Source organism: Dermacentor silvarum, chromosome 5 (assembly GCF_013339745.2).
Source record: "Dermacentor silvarum isolate Dsil-2018 chromosome 5, BIME_Dsil_1.4, whole genome shotgun sequence".
Classification (NCBI taxonomy): domain Eukaryota; kingdom Metazoa; phylum Arthropoda; class Arachnida; order Ixodida; family Ixodidae; genus Dermacentor; species Dermacentor silvarum.
In genome coordinates this window covers 156,701,843-156,727,066 of record NC_051158.1, presented here as the reverse complement: position 1 = coordinate 156,727,066, position 25,224 = coordinate 156,701,843, and the positions used below count along the sequence as shown (strand labels likewise).

At 43.6% G+C, this 25,224-nt stretch overlaps 1 long non-coding RNA gene across 1 annotated transcript; it reads left to right on the top strand.

Moving 5' to 3' along the window:
* The first annotated feature begins 8,832 nt into the window (after positions 1 to 8,832).
* LOC125946081 (uncharacterized) lies at positions 8,833 to 24,681 on the top strand. The gene is made up of 4 exons (XR_007467393.1): positions 8,833 to 9,049; positions 10,168 to 10,277; positions 14,422 to 14,544; positions 24,643 to 24,681. It is a non-coding gene; the product is annotated as an uncharacterized LOC125946081 (long non-coding RNA).
* The last annotated feature ends 543 nt before the right edge of the window (positions 24,682 to 25,224 follow it).

Below are 25,224 nucleotides of genomic sequence, written 5' to 3'. Positions count from 1 at the left end.
CGTCTTTTCTTTTCTTTCTTTTCGTTTTTTCATTATTTTTCAGTTGCGCTATTGAGGGCTTTTACTTTCTCTCTTTTTTACGCGCTTTTCGTGACGCATCCACACGTATTTCAAATGTAAAAGTTTGCACGTCGGCTGCTCTATATACATATATCTAAACTATCTAAAACTAAGCCCTTTATGCGGTCCTAAATTTCATTGCACTTGACCTTCAAAATCGTTTGCAGACCACGTTCAACTGGCTTTTTTAGGCATTGCGTGACGGCGTCTGTCTAAAAACTTTGCGATATTGAAATTACTGTTATATATATCTTATGCTGTCCTAGGTCTCTGCCATGCTCTAAACCAGTATTCTCGCAATTACGGTACCACGGGACACAGTAGAAGCATGTGAAATATCGCATCGCGGCCCCATTCTTGCCGTCGTGGTGTGACAAGATTTTGTTGTATAGTATACTAAACGCTGAAAACGTGTTATTTGACGGCGCTAACCATCTGAGGCAGCATCAAGAGCGTTGGCCAGTAATCTAACGACCAGATTACGACATCGCCAGCCAACTAGGCGAGCGCTTCGTGCACTAAATCAAATCAAATCAATTTATTCTCCAGTTTACATTCTGGACGGTCATTTCGGGCTAAAAGCTACATACGTAGCTTGACGTGACCCAAAAGACCAGGCAAGGCAATAGCACAGCAAACAGTGTGCGCACATGTACATAATTCACAAAATTCCAACTGTCGCTAGAATTCCTCTTGGACGAAAATGCATTTTAAACAACACTACAGTAGCAATACTAGCTATACAAAACAATCCAACACCAGCTATACAACATAGCATGAGACTGAATTTACAAGGTTAACATTTGCTAAAAAAAAACAAAAGAAAAACGAAACATGTTGTACATTATATACTCAGAACCATACCCACAGGCAGAATAATAATTACATCAGATACATTACAAGCGTACAAGAATCAGCGGAGTTCTTTCTTACTGAAATTATCGATATCTTTGTATTTGTTCAAAGTGAATGGCAGGTTATGTATTAACGACTGATGCTTATAGAGTGTTCTGAAGTATGAAATGGACCATATCTCAGGATTTCTTGTGCTCGCATTAAAGGCCAAACCCCATATGCGCGAAAATGCACGCGACAGCGACGAGCGACGCGACGTAGATCGCCTTCGCGCAAGCTGTCGCTTGCACGGGCAAACCCCATTCACGCGACTGCTTCAGCGAGCGATCTCCATTGTTGCTAGCATGAGGGCGTCTACTCGTACCAAATGTGGCGCGTTGTCAGCGGTATGCAGTGTAAAATAAGATGTTTTGTTGCACAATAATACATAAAATTTTAGATCGTTGTCCTGCAGTATTTTTTTTATATGCAATTACATAAACATTACTGTATTTGCTCGCTGTGTGCACGTTGCTGCGAGTCGAAAAGCACGTGGAGACAACCGGCAGTACGTCACTGATGTACATCCCGTTCCGGTGTTTTACTATTGGTTGCTTGAGCACAGCACTTCCGGGCGACGGGCGACAGATTTCAAATGTGAAAAACCGAGCGATCGCGCGATTTCGACCACGCGACACGTCGCGCGAACGGCCCGTTTCGTCGCTCATACCGTCGCTCGTCGCTGTCGCGTGCATTTTCGCGCATATGAGGTTTGGCCTTAATGGGCATCGCTCTAAAGAGGCTAATTGTTTTATGTAGCTCCAAGCTAATTCTGACGAATATCGTGCGCTATGTAATAAACGATAAGTGTATAGGTTATCAATTCGAATAACATCGAACGCTTCTCTGGTGCTTGAATAATAATCTATATTTCCAACATAGCGAATTATCTTCTGCAACATAAGAACTTTATGTATGTTAGTTTTGGTGGTTGTACACCATATTCAAGCGCAATAATATAAGTGTGAGTTAAATAATGCCTTGTAAATCTGCACTTTGGCTCTTATAGGAAGTATACTAGGGCATCGTGACACAACCCCTGTCACGGAAGAAAGCTTTTTACAGAGATAATTGACGTGCACGTCCCAAGAGAGGTGTGAAGAGACCACACGTAAGACGAACATTATGAAAATCCTTTCTTTGCAAAAGAAGGTGATTCGGCACATTGACAACATGGGTTTTCTGGACACAATGCGAATAGTTTTTCTAAAACATAATATTATTAAAGTAGAACATCTATACACTTTTTGGCTTCTAAATTCTTTTTACTTCTCAAATACTGCTTTCAAAAATTTCTTGATGTCTGCTGCATCATTGACACCTAAATTAATTTCTGCCCATACAAGAAATAGCGACACGTGGTATGTGCCCTGGTTTTAATAAATGTAGCCTACAGTCATTACAACATAATCTACCATATATTTTAAATAAATATGAAGGTACATATATTTCCTCATCCAAAGAACTTCGAATGCATTTTGTAAACATGTGATCACTGATTGTTTATCAGAGCCCATTCTGTTACCAATTTGTAACCCTTACACACATATTTTTTTTTCAGATGTATCGAATATATTTTCTCTTAGTCTCTTTTTAATTTTCGGTCTTGTTTCTATGCATTTAAGTAATTCATTTATATTTAGTGTCTAACAATCTTGCTATTTTTGATGTAACCACCATGTATGCCTTGTGAAGGACCATAGGCCTAGTCAAGCTGTTTACCAACAGCTTTTAGCCTATGATGTCCACCGGAACTATTGTATTTCTGGAAATAAATCTGTATCGTATTGTATCGCCGCTACCCTCCCCACGCGAGGGGTTGAAAAAACCGAACGAGCGTTTCCTCTTAAGACTCCAAACCAATACTATGCTATGTCCTGCAATAATGAAACATTTCGACCGTACGGTCAGAGGACGGTACCATCACTGGGAGGAGGTGGCGGACACCTACCCTATGGTGTGGGCCTCTCAATACAACAGAGCCATCACCACACACCCAAACCCTACCCGAGAGGATTGAGAGGCGGCCCTGCTCGTCAGCCCAGATCTTCAGGCCCAGCAGGCTTTGGTCCAGAGAGCCAGGGCGGCGACTTCAACCATTGAGGTCCCGGAGTAGGGACTCAACCTAGCATGTAGGGTCCTCTAGTTAGGTCCCACACCTCTCCTTTTGACAATAAATGCTTTTCACCACCACCAGCAGCAACAATGAGAAGGTTGGACAACCACTTTGTCCTTAATAGGTGCGGTCGCAGAGGTGGTGGTGCATCAATACAGGTTCTGAAGAAGCTAAGCGTAACAGTAGACCACAACTTCTCCAAATCCACTCCTAACTACGCGATTCTAACAGTTGAGGGCGGAAAGTGTTTGTTCAGTGTGGTTTATCGCCCACCTACTGGGAATTTGGATGAATTACTGCCTGATTTAGAAAGTCTGACCATGCCTCAATGAATGAAAATACTTTATCCCTTGCCGGCGATATCAATGTTGATATGATCAGTGCAAGTGCGCCAAGAGAAGAACTTTTGACATTGCTCGACAGTTACGGATTTTCCAGCCTTGTTCATGTACCAACGCGCATCACCTGCTCGACTGCAACGTCAGTTGACCTCATCATCACTAACACTGACACGCGTGGCTCAAGTGCTGGAAGAATTATGTTTGACGTAAGCGACCACCTGCCCGTGTTTGCGTTTTTTCCTGCGCATAGCTCTTATCATATTACAGAAGGGCCATTTCCATGTTATAGGCGAATCGACACCACTGCTCTTGACCATTTCTTCGCAGCGATGAGCGAAATGACGTGGGCTGATGTACTTTCCTTAAAAGATGTTAACGATGCGTATGATGCTTTAATAATTAAAATCAAGGCAATTTATGATAAGTGCTTCCTTCTAGTACATCCACGTGAACGTAGAGCTAAGAAGCCTTGGATCTCAAGGGATTACTGTACAAAATAAAGAAGCAAAAATTGTGCGGACAGTTTTTGAAATCTCGGGATCTCGCTAAACTGGAAAAGTATAAAAAATTCCGCAATCAACTGACTAAGGAACTACGTACCGCAAAGCTTGAATATTTCACTAACGTTTTTTCGAGTTTGCCGAACGACAGAGAATGCAACTCTTGGTATCAACTAAAAAAAGTTTTGAATTTCGGCACTAAGACTTGCATTGATAGTATAACAAAGGATGGAAGAGTCATTACTAATGAAGACCTTTTGAATCACTTCAACGATTTTTTTATCAACATTACAAGCGCCCTTTGCTGTACTATCACTGGTCCCATAAAATATGATTATCATACACCAAGTGTTTCAGAATCTTTGTTCTTACAACCAGTTACAGAACAGGAAATAATAACCGTTTTCACAAACCTGAAAACTAGTAAAGCAGAGGACAAAGACGGTTTTCAAATCAAACCTTTCAAGTTTGTGATTAATATACTAGCGCCAGTATTGGCAAGCATCTACAACCTAACCCTTTCTTCCGGAATTTTTCCTAAACAAATGCAAATTTCCAAGGTAGTTCCCATCCACAAGGGTGGCGCCACAACAGACTTAGCCAATTATAGACCGATTTCGGTTGTTCCTGTGCTATCCAAGGGTTTAAAGAAAGTTATATATGTTAGATTAAATAAATTCTTAGTAAAACACTCCGTGCTGTCCGACTGCCAGTATGGTTTCAGGGAAAAGAGGTCAACAGAAATTGCATTAATTAAGCAAAAAGAGCTAATAATAAATGCTTCCGAAGAAAGACAAATTGTGCTTGGAATTTATATCGGTTTCTCGAAAGCATTTGATGTAATCAATCATAGTCTGTTACTACATAAGCTAAGCCATTATGGAATTAGAGGAGTATGCCTGCCGTTAATAGAATCCTATCTGAAACACCGTATGCAAATGGTAGTTGTTAATCACAGGTCATCAAGCGTACAACGTATTTTGTCTGGCGTCCCACAGGGTAGTATTTTAGGCCCTTTATTGTTCAGTATCTATATTAATGACATATTTCTTGCACCCTTGCCTGTGACTTGAATAGCTTACGCCGATGATCTCACTACCCTACTAAAAAATCCTATTTAAATTCAAACAGGGTTATACAGGTTTAAACTGGTTTTAACAGGGACCTATTTGGCAACAAACAGGTGTAAACAGGACCCGTTTACACACAAACGGGTCTGAACGGGGTCCTGTTTGGCTTGCAAATAGGTTTAAACAGGACCACCCACACACAAATAGGTCTAAACAGGGACCCCGTTTAGCGAACAAACTGGTTCATACCGGGCACTGGCACCAAACAGGGGCCTATTTGGCCCGCAGTCAGGTTTAAACAGGAATCTCCGACACAGAAATGGGCCTAAACAGGGGACCCGTTTGGTAGTTAAACCAGTTAAACTGGCTCATACTGGTCCCACTGGCACCAAAAAGGTCTACACAGGGGCCTACTCGGCACAAAAACTGGTTAGAACGGGACCTTTGTAGCTGTCGTAGTGGATGAAGTCATACCATGTAATTTAATGCTTGAACAGATTTACGGTAAAATTTGATTTGAAATTGGTACAGACGCGCGAGCGCTCCGCAACACCCCAACGACAGCCGCTTCGCGTAGGCGCCCGGCTCCGAGGCACAACCGACGGCGCCGTCAGAGAGAAAAAAAAGAAAATAATAAAAAAAAGAAAGAAATATTCCGAAGCGGGATTCGAACCCGCGTACCCCAGATCTCAAAGCAAACGTTCTAACCACTAGGCCACACCAACGCCTCTCTTTTTTTTTTCTTTATTGTCTCATGTGCAAATTTCACTCATTTATCAACAGCCCAGTTCAACGAAGTAGCACGTGAAAATCATATGTAACATTTACCAACCAGCATTATTGCAATCACATCAAAATTCTCTTAATATTGCCAAAGGTTCTAACCTTGACAACCACTCCGGGGCGCATTCATGCGCTTTCTGCACCTCCAGAAAGGCATTTATACTCTCTCGGAAGTACATTCGCGCAGGTCGTGCGTCTGGGTCACAGTAATAGCCCGCCATTCTAACGCGCCAGATACTGTGAAGGCCAACGAGCATTACCAGATCAAAAGGAAGCTCATCGTCGTTTTCAATCGCTAGATATCTGATACCGTAGGGATCTAGAGGGAATTCTTTTTTTGACTGTCCTTTGTAAAACATCCCACATGAACACTCCCTCCCAACAATGTAGAAAAACATGGTCAATTGTCTCGGGTTGATTACAGATTAAGCAATGTGTTCCCCACGGTACAAAAAAACCATTTTCTTTCAAAACTGTCTTTACTGAAAGCGTTCCTGTATGAACCTTGAAAAAAAAAAAAAAAAGGTTTTTACCCCTGGTGGAATTTGCATACGCTTTACCCTTTTTAGTACATTTTGGCCCTGGCTACCTCTGTAAAGAGATCTATATAAAGGAACCGGAAATTCAGTGTCGCATAGATCCCTGTACAGCTTTTTTCTTTGGACAGAACTCAGGTAATCCTTTGAAAAACGTACACTTAGGAAGCGCACAGTGGAGACAACCTCCTTAAAAAAACCCTTAAGCGTTTCGGGAATACTGCTTGTGGCAACTATAAAATCTGGTAGCGCTTTGCTTATTCTCATCTGACACACAGTGCGCAAGAAAGGGTCCCTGACGTCTCGAAAAAAAATAAATCTGTTTACGAGCTGACGCAAAAAGAGGTGTCCCAGACCTACTCCCCCATCTTTGACGCGCCTGAATAGGTTCGTCCGACTACACCTCTCCCAACTCGAGGCCCACACAAACACGGCAAATATGCGGTGAAATTTCTGAATGTTTAGCCGAGAACAGTATAACACCTGCATTGTGTACCAAATCTTACTGATAAAGAACAAATTACATACGGTTGCTCTGGAGAAGATGGATAGATTAGCCACTTTCCATCTGTCCACCTTCTCACGCATCTCTTTCACTTGTTGTTGCAAATACCGATCATTATCCTTATAAAATTCAAGCGGCACACCAAGATATTTTACCGGAGTAGTTTCCCACCTAATGTTGGCAAAAGTGGCAGGGGTCGAAGGGCACTCTCCATGCCAAAACCCCAGGCACTTTCCCCAATTGACAGGACTTCCAGAGATGTCACTAAATTGTTTAACCACCCTAACTGCTTCAATAACACTTTCTTTGTTTTCACAGAAATGAGCTACGTCATCAGCATACGCCAAGAGTTTAACTTCTGATGCATGCAGGCGAAAACCTTGAATGGCATCATTCTGCAATATAGAGCGACACAGTGTTTCAATATACACACAGAAGAGAAGAGGGCTGAGAGGGCAGCCCTGGCATACATAACGTTGCACACTAATTGACTTTCCTATCGTCTTGTTCACAATTAACTGTGTGGAGCAGTTCTGGTACGCCACGGCTACACCTTGTCTGATAACAGTACCAACATTGATGTATTCCAATATAGCTCACAAAATATGGTGTGATACACAGTCGAACGCCTTTTCGAGGTCTATCATGGAGAACCGCGACACAAACCTGCATAACGTCACAACACTCCAGAACGCATCTAGCCTTATGAATGTTGTTTATAATCGAACGACCCTTTATACCAGAAGTTTGATGGTCGCCTACTATTTCGGGCATAACAGTCTGAAGCCTGGCTGCTTAGATCTTCATGAAGATCTTATAGTCGACGTTTGTCAATGAGATGGGTCTGTATGACGTGGGCAACCTTAGTTTTTCCGTTTGATCTGTTTTTGGTATGAGGACTGTATGAGATGTGCGATACGACGGCGGCAGCACATTAAGCTCATACGCCTCATTAAAGACTGCGGCAAGGACTGGGGTAATTTCCTGTTTAAAAGCTTTGTAAAAAGCTGCACTCAACCCATCTGGTCCGGGTGATTTACCGTTATTTATGTTATCTATAGCTCGATAAACCTCTTCCTTTGATATCGGCTGCTCCAATCTTTCTTTTAATTCATCGTCCAGCTGTGGCATGACACCCAAAAAAGCATTCTTAAACTTAGGCACGTCAACCTTTCGGAGCAAAAAGAGCGCTTGGTAATGCTGGAAAAACACATATGCTATGCTAAAGTTATCCATTACCAAATTACCGTTCCACTCAATCTCATGAATTTGATTTCGACTGGCGTATGTCTTTTCTAACCTTAACGCCCTTTTCGTTGGCACTTCCCCTACGGTTAGTGCTTCCGCCCTCGCCCTCACGACTGTACCACGGTATTTTTCCTCGTCTATTATTTGGAGCTTCTGTTTAATTTTTCGCACATCATCTTTAAATGCACCAGGCGTTCTGCTTTCAAGTTCAATCAATCTCTTGAGCATTGCTCTTAGTGCGCTTTCGTTCCTTCTTTCTTCGTATCTTATGCAGCTTGACCTTTCAAGAGCCTTCATTTTAATGTTCAGTTTGCACCATTCCCACTGTTCTCCCATATTGCTTGCACATGCAAAGTTTATTTCACTTATTTTATTTTTTACTGTGTCAATGAAAGTTTTGTCACTGATGAGCTTCGCATTAATTTTCCATAAATCCCAATTAAAACTGCAGCTGTGTTTCTTCGTATCTCCTAGATGGTGGCCACACAGCCCCACTTCCAGAGCACGTCACTTTCGGTGCCCTCAGGAGGCGCTGCCACTGCCCCAGGGGCATGACCGGTAAAAATACAGATTCTATTTTCCCGTGTTCTGCTGTTGCTCCCTGTTGCTGTGCGTGCGCGCTGCATTGAGGCAGGTCGATGTGGATGTTTAATCGTGTGTACGCTGTGCCGAGAGAAAATGTCGTGCCCCTTGTGTGCTTTGATGATCACTTAGCCCCTGGGACCGCGTAACTAGCGTAACGTAGCTCGCAGTATCTTTCGTGTGGTTCGCCAATGTCGATTATCGTACTTATGGCCCGCTCGCGCTTTCTTTGTTCCCGGCTCATGACAAAGCCTCTGATAATATCGCATCGGATCACAGTGCACGGAAGAATTTGTTGAGGTAATACGTGCTGTAGTTCATCCGCAATTCAACAGTGTTTACGTCGGAAGGATCGTCGTGCAGTCGACGCCGGGACCTGACATGAAGGAGCGTTTGCCGACTACGCCTAGAAAGGTAAGTCCGGCGCTTGCGCGCAGTTTTGTAGTCAGTGGTTTGTGAAGTGTGAATTGTTATACGGATCACGAGATGATTATTAAAGCGACCACAATGATAAATGTGTTTTTTCGAATGTTCGTTGTTCATGTCGCAGTGCACATTTAGCGAACAGTTTCACGAAAAATCTCCTGAAACTTATTGGACGTTGCCAGGAGCGTTATCATGTATTTGCTTTCTGCTATAACGTATGCTAGCGCCGGTGATTGTTTGACCTGAATGGTAAAGAAAGAATTCAACCAGGAAAGTTACTGCTTGTATTTCTAGAAGTACAGCCTTCCGCATTTGTAACTATATTGCGCGAGCGTCGATCATGTGTCATTTTAGCGCCTTCGACGGCGATACTTAGCGAGACCGACAAAAGTAAACAGACGCGCATAAAGAACTCTCCAGCGCAAGCATCATCTGGTAAGCTGCTCTTCTCAGGACGACGCACGCCCATTTCATAGTATGCTGGTGCGATATAGTTAAAAATGCGGGAGGCTGTACGTCAGTTAACGGCAGCGCGAGATGGTACTAGATTGTTGTGTCTGACGCATGGCCAGATTTTAGCTTGTATGCGAATTCTCCTACATATAGTGTCGCCAGACAGGCTGTATTTCTTGTGTTGGGTGTCCTGTGCGTTTTCGTGTGTTTGTAAATGTTTATTTCACAAAAACGGAGATTACAACAGCAGTGTTTCTTTTTCATCAAATTTTTTTTTCTACTGAAAAATAGGTCGTTTGTTCTTGTAATTTCCGGTGCATCGTCCTTCGAGACAATGCTTTGTTCCACCGCATAAAGAAATTCGATTTTGGAACACTTTTCATGTGCTAAGGAATTTTCTTCGTAGTACAATTCACATTTCACTTACTACAGATGTGCGTTTGTGTGAAGGTTTTGATAGTAGATTTATGTTTGCTGCAGTTTTATTTCATGTTAAATAACCACCCGTGATGTAACAATCAGATGCTTGCACAACCAGATGCAGCTTCGTGTAGGTTGTATGAGACTTTTCAGAATGTAACATGATCTTGTTAACTCGCAAGCTTGCAGTTTCAGCAGGAATTACAGTAAATTGAACATTTATTATTGTTTAGGGATGTCAAGATTTCGTGAACCAGAGGCATCTCTACACCGCATAGGAACCTAAGACATTTCTGCAGCCGGAACAGCATGGCAAAGCATCTGATCTGCATGCTGCGACAAGGTGTGTACAAAACGGTCCCTGCCACTTACACAAGCTGTAGGTTTTGTTGGTATAATTCATACCTGTCAACTCTCCTGAGTTTTTCGTGAATATCTCTAACGAGTATACCAGAGGGGGCACTTGCTTTAGGCCACTTTGTTCAGATAAATTCCTTAAACAGGCTAAATCGACAGCAGCAAGAACACTGAAAAGGCACTCTGTGATATAAAACAGTGTTGTCAGTTCTGGTGTTTCAAGTTCGCTGCTGCTTTGTGTGCTATATCTGAAGTTAAATAATGGTTAATTATGTGTGAATCAATGCAACAGTGTGGGTGCTGAGAGGAAGCTTTAAAAAATGTGTGCTATCTCGCCAATAAAAAATTTTTGTCTGCAGAATTTTTACAAAATATAAACTTCACAGGTTGCCATGTATGACATAATGTACAGCACTGTTGCTATGAATATGCCATATTCATAACTCGCAGTTTCGGTCTACTTGAATCGCATATATTGAATCTGGCCTACCTTGGTTTAATCAATTCATTTAAGTAGCCTCCTCTGAGTTATATGTAATTGGAGGCTATTGTAGAAATGCATGATGTGCTCCCTACTGACTGCATTGTGACAATTTTTTTTTAGGGACCATCTTGTGAGGCACGCATATCCTTTCATGTCTTGCTGTGATTTGCCCAGCAAAAGCAGCAGGGCTTTGGTTACCTTTGTTATTACGCATTCTTGTAGACTTCCGTTTCTCTCTCTTGTAACATACGTGCATGTGCAAATTCTGTGTTCCTAATTATATTTCCGTAAGTTGTCCTAATTGTGTATTACATTTTTAAAAAATTTGGGGGGGGGGCGCGGGTTATTGATTCCCATAATACTAGAGAGAAAGGGACCTCAGAACAAAAGGCCACAAAAGGTGGCTTAAAGTGTTCGAAGCTCAGAATCTAACATTCTGTCTCCTAAAGAACTACCAGTATGAAACTGTTTCTAATTGCTTTGTTTTTATAAGCGAGCTGCCTGATTTGCAGCCACATTGTGAGAAAGTATGTTTTTTTCTTCTTTTGTTTGAGTTATTTTGTTGAATGTTCTCCTTTTTAGTTCAGAAATTTTTTCCTACCACCTCACGCGATACTCCCACTGGAGCCTATGAGGTATGTTTATAAATAAATAAGTAAATTCCCGAGGCATGCAACAAACCATGCAAATCAGTCCCTAAAAAGTCATAACGAGGATCTATTATTTTCAGCAGCTACCTCAGTCATACTGTGCTCACTGGTGCACTGACAAAAACCATTGCAGCATTAAAGCACTACTCTAAACATTTCCCTTTCAACATTTTTAACTCTCATATGCTGTCTTCTCCAAATCGTGTTGAGTGCATCTGGAATGTTTCGGCAATTGTTTTTGCCTCAACCATTATGCAAAGGTTCAGCTTGTTGACTGTTGCTTATTTATATCTAGCCTGATCTGTGAAGTTGACTGTATGCTTTCTTTTTTTTTTGCATACCTGCCATGGTTGCTTAGTGGCTATGGCGTTGAGCTTCTAAGCACGAGGTCTCGGGATGAAATCGTGGCCATGGTGGCGGCCTTTCCAAGGGGGTGAAATGCGAAAGCACCTGTGTACTTGGATTTAGGCGCACGTTAAAAAACCCGAGGTGGTCCAAATTATTCCGGAGTCCCTCACTACGGCGTGCTTCATGATCAGACTGTGGTTCTGGCATGTAAAACCCCATAATGTAATTTAATTTTTTTAGACAAAAACTAAGGTGGCTTTTAATGATGCCACCTTTTCACATTCCTGCATAACCACAAGTTTGTCGAAATAATTGAACAAATGTCATCAGTCTTCTGTAAAAGCCAACTTGTCTTGTACAGCAGCTCAAATAAGCGATTTTCAGTGCAATAGCAGGCTTAGGATGTTGCCAGAAAATTGTGTCGCATAAGGATGTGTTCCATCGGAAGGCACGTTTCTTGCTCATTGTAGCATTATTTCGTCTCTCTGTTTCTTTCAATGGTATTCACTGTGCACACATACTAAAGAGATAAGGAACAGGTAGATGGAGCATCCACAGTGCACGCATACCAAGGAAGTCACGGTCAGACAGAGAGCGATACAGCACAGCACGCTTTCACTCTCTGTCTGTCGCTTATTTCTCTCACATGTGTTCATTGTGAGCACCACCAAAATGAACAGTTACCGACTTGCCCAAGCTTCAACTCTTGTGCTTGGTGTTTTTGTCTACAAAATGCCCATAAGCAAGTCATAGTGGTGGTGATTTTCGCATGTATGGAAAAGGCTTATTCAATTCCAGAATAGCTTCATTTGTTCTAGGCATAGTATTTTATTTATTTATTTATTTATTTCATACTGCAGACCAAGAATTGGTCCAAGCAGGACAGGTACAAGCGGTAGGATAAACCTACAAACACAAAAGATAACATAGGAAAATATTACGCAATATGGAAACATCACATCAATTAATAGTACGTATCACCAATTAATAGTACGTAACATGGGAAAAAATAACGCAAATGGAAATGCCAATTAACAGTACGTATCAAGGCTCTAAGTAGCAGAAAATTGGCTAAGATCAGTTAGACGGTTCCATTCTAACACAGTACGCGGGAAAAAGGAAAACTTAAACGCGTTAGTTTTAGCAAAGTACGGGGTTAAAGAATGAGCTTGGTGATGTCGTGTGTGTCTAGTGGACAGAGGAGATAAATATGCATGTGGGTCAAGGGCTAACTTATGATTAAGAAGTAGGTAAAGAAAGTTGAGGCGGTTCTTTTTTCGTCCTTGTTCAAGTTTTTCAATGTTGTTAGCAGCCATGAGTTCAGACGGCGAGTCTGTACTTTTAAATTTAGAATAAACAAACCTAACTGCCTTTCTTTGTACAGCTTCAAGTTTTTTAATGTTAGATTTAGTGAAGGGGTCCCATACAACACAAGAGTATTCTAGTTTAGGTCTTATATAGGTAAAGTAACTGAGAAGTTTAATGTTAGAAGGAGAATTTCTAAGCTTATGCTTTAGAAAACATAACTTACGAAAGGCGGCAGAACATATGTTATCTATGTGTAGGTTCCAAGATAGGTCATTAGTTATTGTTAAGCCGAGATATTTGTAGCTGGTTACCTGTTGCAGTGATGATGAGCCAAGGTTATACGTAAAGTCAAGAGGTGTTTTTGTACGAGTTACACAAAGATAAACAGTTTTTTGAACGTTTAGAGCCATACCATGTTCATTACACCAGTTTAATATGTTATTAAGACTAAAATTCAAATTGTGTTGATCATTAGTACAAGTAACTTGACGAAAAAGCACACAATCATCCGCGAACAGTCTGATTTGAGTTCCTGGTAGTACAACGTTAACAATGTCATTTACATAAAGTAAAAACAACAATGGCCCCAGAACACTGCCCTGGGGCACGCCTGATGTTACAGGAAGAAAGCTCGAATTGTTCCCATCTACTAATGAATTGTTCCCATCTACTAGTAATGAACTTGCCAGTGTTTATTTTAAAGGCTGAATTGCATAGGAAACTATTGTGGTATTCCTAATGGCACCCTTTTGCATTAAGTTTGTGCAGATGCTTGAAGCTTGTACTACGTTGATGAAAATACGGTTGAAGCTATAGAAGCATGTTTGTCAAAATGTAGTGAATGCTTCCCGGCAGAAATCCGGAGTTATGCTTCTTGGGACACTTATTGGTGAGCCTTATTGGGTAATGCGATTAGCCTTATCGATGCTATAATGTTGCAGGGTCTGCAGGATGGCCAGCGTTACAAAAACATTAACATCATTGTAAGCATACATGTTCTGCAATAATATAAGGATTGCCCCCCCCCCCCCCAAGTGACAACGCTTGCTTACACTATATCTGGGATAAACCAGGTTTACTCACCCAGACAGCCATCCGTGCATGAGAGGGAGGGGGGGGGGCGGCAAAAAAGGGGCTTTCGAATAATCTTCAAGTAGATGGCTCATACATCAGATCTTTCTTACTGTGCATGCTATGTTGCTCAAAGTTAACTTAGCTATGGGTACAATGTCTGCATTTTATTACTGTTTATGCCTAATGAAGGTTGCTTTGTTCACAGTGTCACTTTCTATATTGTTTCTCTTATGGCACTAAGCTCACTTGTTTTAATGCTGATATAGGTATGGCTGGGCCTGGAGATGAAGTGTAAGCAGACCATGCTATGCTGCTGATTGGTACCAATCTTCACATCCGAGTTGTTCCCATGACAGTCAAGCACCACTGTGATTTGCTTCATTGGCAAGGTAATATAATATGGTGGTGAGCTTGCACCTCAATATTGGTATTGAAACATATATGTTAAGTAAAAGACACAAGAGTTGGCCTTTATGACAGATACACTCATGTTCTTTTTTTTAAAGAGCTCTTTTAGCACTGTCCTTTATGGTCACGTTTTCAGAGGATGCTTATACTCCTTTATTGCAAACTGCCGTGGAGCTAGTTTATGTGTTAAACTAGCACTCTTTCACCAAGAAAAAGTCCCGTTTTTACTCGCACAGCGATATGGTGCAAAGGACGAAAGGGTTGAAATAGATCAATCTGAATGCATGTTGCTGACACAAATACAAAAAGGGCGCATGGCATGGCTAGCGCAATTTGTTTTACAGCGATGATAAGCAGTCTCAATGTCTTAAAGCACTCTGGTCCTTATATTTTGCCACAATCAAGTGGTTTTTAAATATGGGTGCACTTGCACTGAGAGCAGTGCAATACTAATGCCAACTGACCCACACATCAAGTTTGCATGGTCACGCAGCCTGCCATTTATACATTTGGCTTGTTTTGTGCAAAGGACTGAACTTCAACACTGCAGGATACTTCACGATATGCTGGCGAGAGTAACCTGCACCGTGGAACATGCGTTCAGTCAGCTCCTTCTGAAGTAAAAGAAAAGGTCCACGTGTGTAGCTGCCATGGTGTAACCCTGGAATCTGTTTCTGCTCCGCAACTTGAGCTTTTTTTTTTCAGTGACCACAATTTCATTATTATGAAACGGAATGCATTAACAGGTTCAAACTCAGGGTAACGTTTTTATCTGCATGACTTTGTGGACAAAAACTGATGAAAGGAGGCACAATGCGACTATTGAACCTGTCCAGGGGACAGGGACGTCAAGAAGTTTTAAATCCATTTGCATAGGCTAACAATCGCAAGGCAAACTGCTGTAATTGTGTGAAAAAGTACCATGCACTTATTACTTCAAGGAATAGTGCCAATCTTTTTCAGCTGTAGTTAGCACCATGTATGTACACTGCACGTTTAATTTGAGTTAAATGTCAGGAAGGTATTGCAGAATAGGCAATTTAAAACTAATGGCCACAATTTTGGCATTAGTAGATCTTTGCTCAGACCATCTGACAATTTCTTGAAAGTATGAAATTTTGTTTATGTAGCTGCTGTCAGCATATTCTATATTAGCATTTCATCTTATGCATATACTGTTTGCTCTAAAAAATTAAATTCTTGAGTTTCACATGCTAAAACCACGATATGATTGAGGCACGCTGTAGTAGGGAACTCCGGATTAGAGCACTGCACGGGCTCGGGATTACCCGAAAGCCGGGGCCCGGCCCGGCCCACGGGCCGGGCCGGGCCGGGTAGAGGAGTTTTTTCACGGGCTCGGGCCGGGCTCGGGCACGGCGTGTGCTTTTTGATCCGGGCCCGGGCCGGGCTCGGGTTTTTTGACGCGGGCCCGGGCCGGGCTCGGGCTTTCTGCGAGTTATTCTCGGGCTTCTCAACTCTGAAAAACATGTATTTTTCGGTCTCGGGCCGGGTTCGGGCCGGTTTCGAGTCGGGCTCGGGCCGGGCTCGGGCTTAAGGTAAAGGGGTGGCGGGCCGGGCCGGGCGGGTAACGTAGAATATTTCCGGGCCCGGGCCGGGCCCGGGTCTCGCCATAAATGTTTTGATCGGGCTCGGGCGGGCCGCCCAATGTAAAAACGGGCCCGGGCCGGGCCCGGACCGCAAAAATCGGCCCGTGCAGTGCTCTACTCCGGATTATCCCTTGAACCCTTGTTAACTCAAACTCTGATATCTCAATATATCAGTTAAGTCGAAAATTTTTTTGTGGCTCGGTATCGACTTTATGTATATTTGACCTCTTATCTAGCAATGCTTCTGTGCTGTGCTCCGGATATCTCGAAATCTTGACTGCAACACTAGGGAAAATGTTATCACCCAAAAGTTTCCATACGTTGTACGCAGCTGCGATATCTCTAAAAGTTGCAAGATCGCAAGTTTGTAGCAAATTCTGCTTCATTCTACGCTACTCTTGTCATCCACTGTTAACGGCCGGCACCCCCGCAGGGGCGTCTGCGTAAGCAGGCGTTTGGTGTGTTGCGACACCACGTACCCGAGCACATGAGGCTTGGACCCTCCCGCGTGTAGCCGTGTCTGGGGAAAGGGGGATCCTGGGGGTTGAGCCTATCCCGGGTGTTCGGACCTTTAAGGCCCCCCGGCGGAGGCAACACACCTCTTCGGCCTCTGCTTCACATAGACGGCACCTCCAGACTGACCCACCTGGAGGAAATCGGCAGTCGCCTTTTCCTGTCCCCCTCTCACCACTTTTTCTTTCTCTTTCACTGTCTCTTCTTTCCTGTCTTCTATTATCTTCTCCTCACTTCCAAATTTCTGGGCGGCAAGGGTTAACCTTGTGTGGCTAGCCAGTCTTGGCTATGCTGTATTTGGTTATAGCAGTGATGTACAACTGGCGTTGGCAGGATTCCCATTACAGGAACTCCTGTCACGTCCCCGCGTTGGGCTCCTTGGTGGGTGGTTGGCATCGCTGCCGAAAATCCCAGCTATACTCATGGACAGCGCGTTCCCTAAACTCCCTGATCGCCCTCAGAAAGGAGGGCGCACCGAAGATGTATTTAAATTTTTTGGCAACAGAACACAAAACTTTCCACGATTTCACGTCATCCACTCCGATAAACCTGAAAAGACTGTAAAAATGATCTCACCCTTCCTTGTCTCGAAGTCTCTGACTGAAGTTCTTGGCCGAGGCTACAAAGCATCGAAAATGGCAAGCGGTGATCTGCTTCTGGAGCTCCGCGATCAGATACAATACGAAAAGCTGCCGAAATTAGTGTCATTTGGGGACATCCCAATAACACTGACCCCACACCGTACTATGAACACCACTCGCGGCGTTGTTTCAGATGATGATTTAATGGAGCTAACCGAGGCTGAACTCTTGGAGGGCTTCAGTGAGCAGAATGTGATAAACGTTAAAAGAATTAAGATGAGGCGCGACGGCAAACAAATCAAGACTAAGCACCTGGTGCTCACTTTCGGCTCAAGTGTCCTGCCCGAGTCCATCGAGGCCGGATACATCAAACTTCGTGTCAGGGCATACGTTCCAAATCCTCTCAGATGCTTTAAATGCCAGCGATTCGGCCACAGCTCTCAGAACTGTCGAGGCCGCCAAACGTGTGCGAAATGCAGTGCTCATGAACACTCATCTGACTCTTGTGAAAACTCGCTACATTGTGTGAACTGTGATGGGGAGCACGCCGCATACTCGTGGTCGTGCCCTACCAGGAAAAAAGAAAAGGAAATTGTAATAATTAAAGTAAAGGAAAATCTAACGTTCAAGGAGGCACGCAGGCGGGTATTCTACCTGCCCAAGAAAACCTTTGCCGATGTGACGGGTCAGGGGGCAGCGTCGCAACGGCTTCTGGCGGCTGTCCGGCCCACACACAGTGAGCCGCCAGTGACGCCATCCGCCCCCTCGGCGGCAGCAGCTAGCGCTGCTCCGCCAACTCTCAAGAAGGGGCCATCGACCTCCGGGCTGATGGCCTCCAGGGCCTCGTCCCTCGAGGCGAGGCCTTCCCGTCAAACCAACCGCTCGCAAGAGTGCGTGTCCAGCGCCTCGCAAGAGGCGATGGACACAACAACCGGTCAGACGGCGCCGCCAGCGCCTAAGGAGCCGCGAGAATCTCGCGATCGCTCCAAAAAAGAAAAAGCCCGCATCACAGGGCCCGACAAGGGCTCTGTAAGTTAAGTTAGTCTCTCTAAACACACAGCACAAAAAACACTTTCAACATGAATACACAAATAATACAATGGAACGTCAGAGGACTCCTACACAACCTCGATGACGTCAAAGAAATCCTACACAGGTTTAATGCTAAGGTGCTGTGTGTTCAGGAGACACACCTCAGATCTACACAATCCAACTTTCTCCGGCAATACGCCATTTTCCGGAAAGATCGAGACGACGCTCTTGCGTCGTCCGGTGGTGTTGCAATAGTTGTAGACACGTCTGTAGCTTGTCAACATGTTCCCCTTCAGACGGCCCTTGAGGCCGTGTCAATTCGGGCAATTCTTTTATTGCGATAGCAATTATATGGACACTCAAAAGCAGATTTCTGCCGTCGGCGTCGCCGTCGCCGTTGCCGTCGCCGTCGCCGTGAGGTTCCGTATGACGTCAATGGAGATGAAATCGTCGCCGCGCGGTAAGTGGTTCTTGAGGGAAAGGGAAAGGTTGGCGCCGAACGCTGTATGTGCGAGTGAAAGGGCACGAGGGACGCGCGCATTCACGGGGAGTGAACGCACGGCGGAGAACAAACGCGCGTTCTGTGCTGTGCTCCCTTAAGGGCTGCAGAATTAGGCGTCTCTTTCCTCCTTTACCAACACCATATATGTAGAGCAAACGCGCCTTCTTCTGACGCACGAAAGGCCATGGGGGGGAGGGGGAGGGAAGGGAGGCGACGTTTAGCTGCGGCACCAAGTGCCTATTTATATCAGAGGCTCCGGCAACAGTCACCAACGCCGCACGTATTTTGTGCGAACGCGGGCAAAACGCCGAGGGCGTCGACAACAGTTCTGCGTGTTGCCGGTGCTGCTGCATGTCCAAGTTTATACAGCTGATAAAGCTACTATCATTACTCCGTATAGCTCTCTACAAATTTGCTATCGCAATTGATGCTTCGCCTTTCAGGTGAAACTGCGACAAGTTTTTTTTTAATAAATTGGTAACTGTATGTTCTTTATACATACCCCCAAACTATATTCTCGGAAAAACAGATTTTTATAGCCTTATTGACCAGCTTCCTGAACCTTACATTCTCGTGGGAGATTTTAACGCTCACAACACGTTGTGGGGAGACTCGCGATGCGACGCGAGAGGTCGCCTCATCGAAAATTTTCTACTGACCTCTGGTGCCTGCCTTTTTAATAAGAAGAAGCCTACCTACTATAATGCCCAACACGATTCGTACTCATCAATAGATCTAGCAATTGGATCTGCTTCTCTTATGCCTGACCTTGAATGGAATGTAATTAACAATCCTTTTGGAAGTGACCACTTCCCTGTAACTTTAAACTTAATAATGAAGCACGATAACCCTCCCAATATTCCTCGATGGAAATTAGCATCGGCTGACTGGGAGCATTTTAAAGATTTAACTTATTTACAACGAGATTTTATAAACAATTTTAGTATCGACGATGCTGTTGCATATTTTACCGCTTTTATTATTAATGCTGCTGAAAAGTGTATCCCACAAACGAATGGTGGTTCACTTAAAAGACGTGTCCCGTGGTGGAACGAAGACTGCAGAGAGGCGCGAAAGAGACAGAATAAGGCATGGGGCATATTGCGTAGATCGCCAAGTGCAGAAAATCTAATTGAATTTAAACGCATTAAATCACAGGGAAGGCGGGCACGACGTCAGGCAAAGAGAGAAAGCTGGGTGAGGTTTCTATCGTGTATAAATTCATACACACAGGAGGCAAAAGTGTGGAACGGCTTAAAAAAGCTAAAGGGGCACCAAATTCATCCGCTGCCTCTGGTGAATGACCAAGGGAATACCTTGCAGGACCAGGCAGACTGTCTTGGGGAGCACTTTGAGCGTGTTTCAAGCTCAATCCACTATTCGCCACCCTTTCTTAAATATAAACAGAGAGAAGAATGTAAGTCATTCGTACGCAAATGTCGACAGAACGAACCGCATAACCTTCCTTTCAGTATTGCCGAGTTGAGAGCTGCCTTGATCGCATGTAAGAGCTCTGCACCGGGACCCGACAGAATCATGTATGACATGATTAAGAACATACACCCTGATACACAACTGACACTACTCGCACTTTTCAACACTATTAGGGCTGCCGGATACCTTCCGTCCGCATGGAAAGAAGCGATTGTGGTCCCTGTATTGAAGCAGGGTAAAGATCCTTCCTTGGCGGCAAGTTACCGTCCCATAGCTCTCACAAGTTGCCTGTGCAAGCTATTTGAAAAAATGGTTAATCGACGACTCATACATTTCCTTGAACTGAACAAAATGCTTGATCCCTATCAGTGTGGCTTTAGAGAAGGGCGATCCACAACTGATCACCTTGTGCGCATTGAAGGAAATATCCCGGACGCATTTGTGCATAAACAGTTTTTCTTATCGGTATTCCTCGATATGGAGAAGGCGTACGACACAACATGGCGTTACGGAATCCTGAGAGACTTGTCGCGAATGGGCATCCATGGCAATATGCTAAGCCTAATAGAAAGCTATTTGTCTAATCGTACCTTCCGTGTCAGAATCGGTAATGTATTGTCACGTCCATTTATACAGGAAACTGGTGTACCCCAAGGAGGTGTGCTCAGCTGCACACTCTTTATCGTCAAGATGAACACACTCCGTGCCTCATTACCACCGGCTATTTTTTATTCCGTCTACGTAGACGACATACAACTAGGCTTCGTCATGTAACCTCGCAGTGTGCGAGAGACAGGTACAGCAGGGCTTGAACAAGGTGTCCAAGTGGGCAGACGAAAACGGGTTTAAAGTTAAACCCCACAAAAGTTCTTGTGTTCTTTTCACAAGAAAGAGAGGCCTGATCCCAGATCCCTGTGTAGAACTGTATGGACAGCAGATACCTGTGAACAAAGAACACAAGTTTTTAGGCATCATACTTGACTTCAGGCTAACTTTCATTCCCCACATAAAATAGCTCAAAGGAAAATGCCTAAAAACAATGAACCTAATGAAGATTCTATCTCACACAACATGGGGCAGCGATAGGAAATGTTTAATGAATCTTTACAAGAGCCTCATTAGATCGCGACTGGATTATGGTGCTGTAGCATACCACTATGCTGCCCCAAGCGCGCTAAAGATGCTAGATACCATTCACCATCTAGGTGTCCGCCTGGCCACTGGCGCTTTCAGAACAAGCCCCATTGAAAGTTTATACGTCGAATCAAATGAGTGGTCACTCCATCTGCAGAGAACATACACCAGCCTCACATATTTCCTTAAAGTCCACTCTAATCATCAGCATCCGTGTTTTAATACCGTTAACGATACGACGTGTGCTACACTTTTTCGCAATCGTCCCTCTGTAAGACAGCCTTTCTCACTGCGTGTCAGGGAGCTTAGTGAAGAAATGGATATCCCACTCTTCGAACATTGCTTAATGCCTTCAGCCAAGCTGTTACCACCTTGGGAGTGGCAGGTAGTAGCATGTGATATATCATTTGTAGAGGTTACAAAGCACGCTTCAGAGGTAGAAATCCGAATGCACTTTCTAGAATTACAGTCCAAGTACTCGTGCACCGAATTTTACACAGACGCTTCTAAATCACATGCAGGAGTATCTTATGCAGCCGTCGGTCCGTCCTTCTCGGAATCCGGCGTACTCCACCCAGAAACAAGTATCTTTACGGCTGAGGCCTACGCAATATTGTCAGCCGTAAAACATATAAGGAAATCAAAACTTCAAAAAACTATTATATTTACAGACTCTCAAAGCGTTGTAAAAGCCTTGAAGTCACCCTGTAAACAGAAAAACCCTGTTCTTATTGAGCTCTATTCTGTTCTGTGTAGAGCATACGCAACTAACCAGCATGTCATTATATGCTGGGTGCCTGGGCATAGAGGCATCGAGGGCAATGTTCTTGCCGACCAAATGGCCACATCAGTCACATCACCCGCTATTAACCCTACAGCTGCTGTTCCTGCAACAGATTTAAAACCTTTCTTGCGAAAGAAACTGCGAAGCCACTGGCAACGCTTGTGGGATGCAGAAACAAGTAATAAGCTTCATTTGATTAAGCCACAGTTAGGTTACTGGCCTTCTGTAACAAAAACCCGGCGAACTGATATCCTATTCTGTCGTCTAAGAATAGGATACACGTACGGCCCCCACAATTTTCTATTGAGTGGTAATGACCCGCCAACCTGTGGTAGATGTGGCGAGAGGCTCACCGTCCTCCACGTCCTCCTGGAGTGTCGGGAAGCCGAAAGAGAAAGAAAGAAACACTTTCCTCTAGCATATCGCTGTTATGTCCCTCTACATCCCGCTATGTTTCTCGGTAAAGAACCGCTCTTTAACACCAAAGCAGTCCTCGCATTCCTGAATGATGTTGTGCTACATGTTATTAGCCCAACAAGTTCGTAGCGCATCCTCTCTCCAGAGGATGTTGCTGTGATTGTTTTTTATAGCACATGCCTCCAGGCCCTTGTGTCTCAAGGGCTCTGTTTAGGCACTTGTGCTTCTGGCTAATTCTTGCATCTGCAATATTTTGGAAGTCATATCATTCTTTCGCAATGCATTGTTCATGTCTATAGTACACATCATTAGTCATTGCCATAATCTTATTACGTATAGATTTTACGCACTTTACAGCGACTGCTTTTAGGCCCCTTTACAGCCATGCCACATCTAACCTTCATATAATTGACTATTCATATACCACTAACAAGCCATTACCATCGTCCTGGCGCTCTTTGGCCACACCTGGCCCTTGCGCCAATAAACAACAATAATCATCGTTCACGGCCAGCAGAGATCTCATTGGTAATCCGGGCAGAATTTTTCTCTGACCCCTGACAAAATGCAATGAGCATGATAAGGTACTGCCTCCTGCTTTTTAACTATATTACATGAGAACACTATAATATGGTTGTGCATCATCCTGAACAGGACATCGCATTAGACGACTCTTGCACAGGATAGTGCTTGGTGCACCTGAGAGTACTTCTACATGTCTCGCTGATTATTGCGCCTTATAGGTGCTAAAATGATGCGTGATGGATGCTCGCACGATATGGCTAAAAATGCGAGAGGCTGTACACCTGAGCACCACAACATGCATGCTCATGTGTACGCATAGAGTTGTCAGCTTGCTTATTTCCTGTGCTCTGTGTTTCTGTGTGGATCTGTGCGCTAAGCTGTACCGCGTGCTGTGTCGAATGTTTGGTATGTTATTGGTATTTTCTTCATTAATAAGTTCGGGGCCACGATCTTGTAGCAATGCATTGTCTGATGCCATTTCTAATCATGCTGTATCTGTAGCAATGCATTGCTACAGAAACAGCACCAGGCCATGATCTTGTAGCATTGCATTGCTACAAGATCGCGGCCCCAAACTTTTTAATGAAGAAAATACCAATAACATACCAAACATTCGGTGCAGCCCGTGGCATGGCCTAGCACGCAGGTCCACACAGAAACACAGAGCACGGGAAATAAGCAAGCTGAGAACTCTATGCGTACACATGAACATGCATGTTTTGGAGGCTAGGTGCACAGCCTCCCCCATTTCTAGCTATATCGCACGAGTGTCCATCGCGCGTCATTTTAGTGCCTTTAAGGGACAATAATCAGCGAGACCGGAAGAAGAACTCAGGTGCACCAAGCACCCTCCTGTGCAAGAGTCGTCTAAGGTGATGTTCCCTTCAGAACGACGCACGACCATATTATAGTGTTCTCATGCAATATAGTTAAAAAGCGGGAGGTGGTTCCTTCTCATGCTCATTGCACTTTGTCAGGGGTCAGAGGAACACTCTGTCCGGATTAGCAATGAGATCATGGCGTACAATGAAGTAGAATTTACTGTAAACACCATTATAAAATGTTCCATCAAGCCAGCAACCAACTAGCCCAACTAAGTCTCTTAATTATCAATATGGGATAAACCAGCCAAACACGGTGGATGCTAAAACCACTATTCCACTACGGTATTTACTTTGCTGGCAGAACGATAGCTTCCAAGTAATTTATTAGCTTGACATGTCCATGCTGCTTTTTAAATGTGCATTTTATGCTTGTACTACTTCTATTGCCTCAATACTATTGTTAATCGAATAGGTTGTCTTTTTGATTATAACACTTGTTTCAGTGGCCCGCTAATTGTGACAATTTATTCTACCACAGTAATGCATGTTCCCTTAGAATCATAGCCAAATTGCCTGAAACGAGTTACCTTTGAATGAGATTTGTTAGTATCTCCTATGTCCTGAATGCTTACCCATTCTTATCTGTGTGAACATAACTGCTTTTGCCTTTGTGTGAACCTGTTGCTTAAGTGAAAAGAAATTGTTTGCTTTTCTTTACTTTTTCAGGTGCCCTGCAAGCTCTCACCAAAGCAACACATTCCCCTGGTTTTCTGTCAGAGTACCATTAGCATTTCGAATAAACTATGCTTGTCAGATGTGCGACATGCCCTATCTTAAAATTGGAGCGCTTCAGTATTAATGTTTGAATGGGTGTACATAAAGACATACGTAAAGTATACTTATGTCTTTCTTTTACAAGTCCTCTTCACCCGACATTTTTCCAACTTAAAATTACGCTTTGCTGTACATTTGTTTTATTCACAAACCATGACAGCAACACAACACTGCACTAATATGAGTACAAATGATAAAGCATGCAGTACACCTGCAAGAATTACATTTGCATACTTGTAGTACATATGAAAATGAGCTACCAATCTTTTTCAGGTTGCATACTCTTATTGGTGATACAAGTCAAGTGCACTCATAGGCCACACAAAAATCGTTCAAGGCTGATCTCAAATCCATAAGTGCACCAAATAGATTTAAAGAGTGAATTATGTTAAGTGACATCGGACCAGTCTAACGGAACCTCGCCCAAATAGGGAAATAAATAGGTTCGAACAGGGGTAAACAGGACTGGGTTAA